The sequence below is a fragment of the Musa acuminata genome, chromosome BXJ1-3 (assembly GCF_036884655.1).
Source record: "Musa acuminata AAA Group cultivar baxijiao chromosome BXJ1-3, Cavendish_Baxijiao_AAA, whole genome shotgun sequence".
NCBI lineage: Eukaryota > Viridiplantae > Streptophyta > Magnoliopsida > Zingiberales > Musaceae > Musa > Musa acuminata.
This window is the reverse complement of record NC_088329.1, coordinates 31635001-31639679: the sequence shown is the minus strand read 5'-3', so window position 1 is coordinate 31639679 and position 4679 is coordinate 31635001.

Here is a 4679-nt window from a genome sequence, read left to right as displayed (position 1 = left end):
TCCCTCAGAATTGGAAACCCATGATTCTCCCTTCACATATCCTTTGGATTTTCGAACCCATCGATTTCATCCGTTCATAACTTTCGAATCCAACTATATCATGAACTGACTAAGTTTGTCATGAACTTGCAAGGCTTATCAACTTGAACAATTTGTCATAAACATATGTACGACATTGAGAGTATGCACGTCAAAAGATCTATCTTGGTTATGCAAAAGTTCTTATCTTAAAATGAAAATTCTTACGTAATTACGTAAGTAAAGTTGATTGATCCACAAATAAAAATTCATCTCAAAGTCAAAAACATTCAAATCAGACCACACAGTAGTCAGAACCATGCTCACTGCCTACAGCGGTTGCACCGCCCCAACTGGAGGTAGCACCTCCGGCTATCACGTATTGCAAGCGGTTGCACCGCCCTAGCCAGCGGTGCAACCGCCCGCAATCCTGCCCCCTTTTAACACGAGCTAGGGCCGGCGGTGGAACCGACCCCAACTCACTCCCTTCCCCTCTTTACTCTTCCAAAGCTTCTCCACCTCCATTTCTCCCCTCACAGCATCCCAAATACTCCTCATTTCGAAGTAAAAGATCAATAATCTCTTCTTCTCTTGAAGATCTCACTAAGGTATTCTCTAAGAAGCCCTTAAATTCTGTTTTTGATTCATTTACTCTTGCTCATTACTATCCTCTTAAACAGCAGTAGTTATGAGGTCTAGAAGATCATCAAGGGACAAAGGGAAGAGGAGATTAGTGGAAGACTTTGATCTTATCCTTTTCGATTCAAAATATCATGCTGAAAAGTTTTCCTCTTTCGAATTTAGAAGTGTCAATAAGGGAAAACATGTAGATTTAGATGAACTAAGAGATTTAGAGACAATCCAATGTTTTGCAAACCTAGATCTACTCCCTATTTTACAAATTAATGAACCTATCTATCCAAGACTTGTTAGATTGTTTTACAACAATATACAAGTAGATGAAGAAGAAAGAATATCTACCTATCTCTTATGACAACACATCTCCATTACGGATAAACTCATTTGCGACATGATAGGCATTCCCATAAAAAATAGAGGACTTTACTTTAGAGGATCATGGGATGATGAAACTGTTGGGACAACATATGTTGAAGCCTTAGGAACAATTTTAGCCAATCCCAATTTAGCGATTGTTCCTAAAAGTTGTGAACATCTATTACCACTAAACACTAAGGTACTTCATCATATCCTAACTAGCATCATTCTCCCTAAACAATACCATCATGATGAAGTAAGCCAAATAGAATTAGGAACTATGTATTGGATCATGAAAGGACGTGACATCTGTCTTGGTTATCTTATCCAACATAACATGTTAGAACTATCTAAGAAAGACATGATGCTTCCATATGGTGGTATAATCACTAGAATACTGAAAGCCTACGATATTCCAATACCATCCGACGAAGAAGTAATAAAAGTAGATAGGTTTAGCATAATAAATAAAAATCTACTTCACCGATTGAGATGTGTTTATAGAAACGGTAACTGGGTTAGAATGCCTAGAAGAATCGATCCCCCTCAACCTGAACCTGAACCAGAAACACCAGTCTATAGGGGTACTCAATCTCCTCCGATCTGTCCCTTTGAGGAAACACATTCATTTGAGCAAGCTCCTGCATCATCTGTCGAAGATATTGGGATTCGGATGGACCGATTTGAACAAAGACAAGAACGACTTGAACATCGACAAGATCAAATCCTATCTGAGCTGTAGCAAATTCATCAACAATTTGACTCTTTATTTAGGCATTTTAATTTTCAACCTCCTGAATGAGCTTATATGTGTATTGTAAACTCTTTATGTTACTCACCATGATCACAATGCCCTGTGCCTTGATCTTTGATATGGTTACCTGATGTATTTATTTGTGAGCAGAGTTACAAACGTCACTTATTGTTTAATCTCGTTACTCACTGTCGGATTTTACATTGAAACTAAATGATTTTATAACCACCTTGAAAACCTTGTGCCTTGGTTTCCATGATAAATATGATTTGAGAAAATGATATACCAATGCAGTTGATGCATCATGTTATTATATTGCCATAATATTAAACATCAACTAGCTGATATTTTTACAAAACCTCTAAGTGAAGAACAATTTGATTTCATAAGAAGAGAATTAGGAATGTTGATGTGTCCGAATACATAAACTAGTTAAAATTATTTTTCGGACTTTATTGAATGATCAAATCACTTGATTGCCATTACATGCCTAAATAACATGTTATAAATTATGTGTTGAATACAAAAATTTTCATAACAATAAGCATGTTTTGTCTTCATGATTGTATTTGAAAATCTATAGCATAGTCTTGTCCGACTGCATGAAAGTGTTAATTTCATTTTCGGATTCGCTTAACAATTGGTATCCTAACAATCGGATTTTCTCATACACTTATTATATGAAAAATATTTTTCTAAAATGGATTTGATGAAATGATTCCTGCTTATAAATTCCATCTTGAAATATGGATGATAGTGTTTTTACTTGCAAAGATTTGTTTCACATACATATCTTGATCCTTATAAAAATGAAGCATGATTTAATCTCTCATCGATTTTAACTTCACTCAAAGTAAACTCACAAATAGCCTTCCTCCTTCATGCAAAAATATTATAACAAATAAAAAGGAAGAAGTACTCAAAGCGATCTACATATCATGCTTTCCTTTATACGCTTGTATAATTGATTTCCTATCACTCACTATTGGAAAATAACATGAACCTAGTAAAGGCATGAACAATTATCACACTTATGCTCAAAATTTGCTTATATTATTCTCTTGGTATCACAATTACCACACTTTTTGTTGATGACAATGGGGGAGAAATATATGAGTATTAATGCTATGCTATGCCTTGTTTGTATCGTGTCAAGATATCAAACAAAAAACTTGCATCGTAATTTTACGTATTGATATCTTACCATGTGATGAAATGCAATAATTGCTAAAACATTTGAAATGTGTGCATCATGTAATGATATCAAAATATTACTTCGTAGTTTTACATGTTGACATCTTACAATATGATGAATTGCTACTATAACCATCATTCAAACTTGTAATGTAAAATATGAAAATGAATGTCAAGCCTTGACATCATCTTCAGAGAGAAACATCATGATGGGAATCATGATGGGAGTATTGATAAGTTTAAATGATTTTAACTTATCAATATGTCTCTTGAATTCAAAGGTTTTGAATTCAAGAATGACTTATCTCAAGTATGGCATATAGACAGGGGGAGTTAAGGTGAACTCCATTATCAATTGATTGTCATCATCAAAAAGGGGGAGATTGTTGAATCTCGGATTTTGATGATGAAGTCAATTGTCATTTGTTATCTAATCTATATGTTGAGATAAGTGTGCAGGATTAACTACGATGAAAGTAAGATATGCAGCAGGAGTTACGCCGGAATCAAGACAATGATCACGTTGGGAGTTCGAGAGTTCGACGGAAGTTCGGACAGTCGTCGGAGGTTCTGCGGGAACAAATCCGAGAAGTCCATGAGCTTGCCAAAGAAGCTCGTCGGAACTCGCCAAGTGGATCGTCGAAGTCCGCAGGAGCATCACCGAGGGTTCATCGGATGATCGACGGAAGTTTGCCGGAAGCTTGCCGGAAGAAGTGATTGACGCACCGGAGCAAGTTGCAGTAAATGTCTTAGGAAATATCGTAGTTAGCACAATGATTAAGTTGGAAATGGGAGGTGATCCCATTAACTTAATCTTAGAGCAATTGGGTACCTGAAAAACCCAAATTAGTCCGAATGGATCAACCCATTCGGACCTTGATTTCTGCTAGGTGGTGGCACCGCTTGAGCTCGATCTTCGAGCACTGGCAGGAGGTGCAACCGCCTCAGTCAGGCAGTGGCACCACCTGAGCTCGGTCTTTGAGCTCTGGCAGGAGGTGCAACCACCCTTGATAGGAGGTGGCACCGCCCAGAGGCTCAGTCTTCGAGCTCTGCCAGGCGGTGCAACCGCCTCAGTCAGGAGGTGCAACCGCCTCAGTCAGGAGGTGCAACCGCCAGATCCCGGAATTTTGGGAATTCATAGTTTTGAGCTCAAAATTCAAATTGGGTTGGGGCCTATAAATACCCCACCCTTTCAGCACTGAAAGAGCACCAAAAACACACCGAAATCCTGATTTTATTCTGTGATTTTTAGAGCTCAAAATTGTTGTAAAGGCCAAAAGTTCTTCTTCCTCTTTTCTTCCAAGTTCTGATCTTTAAAGAGAGGAGAGAAAATTCTGTAAGGGTTGTCTCCTAAGCACGTCAAAAGGAGTGAAACTGTAAAAGGGTGGTTGGCCTTCGCCTATTGAAGGAAGGCCTCTAGTAGACATCGGTGACACGTCGGTGGAGGAAGCCAAAAGTGGATGTAGGTCAAGATTGACCGAACCACTCTAAATCTCGGTTTGCATTTACTTTGAGCATCTTATCTTTACAGCAAACCTCCTTAATAGCTTACTGCCTTCTGCACATTTACGATCGTGTTCTAAAGTTCAGTATTTTCCAAATCGGCGTTTAGACGTAAATCAGTTTTATCGTACGAACATCATATTTCAGTTTGCGCTTACATTTTAACTTTCATCATAACTGCAAACTGCCTTCATGGATTTCCTTTAATGACAAC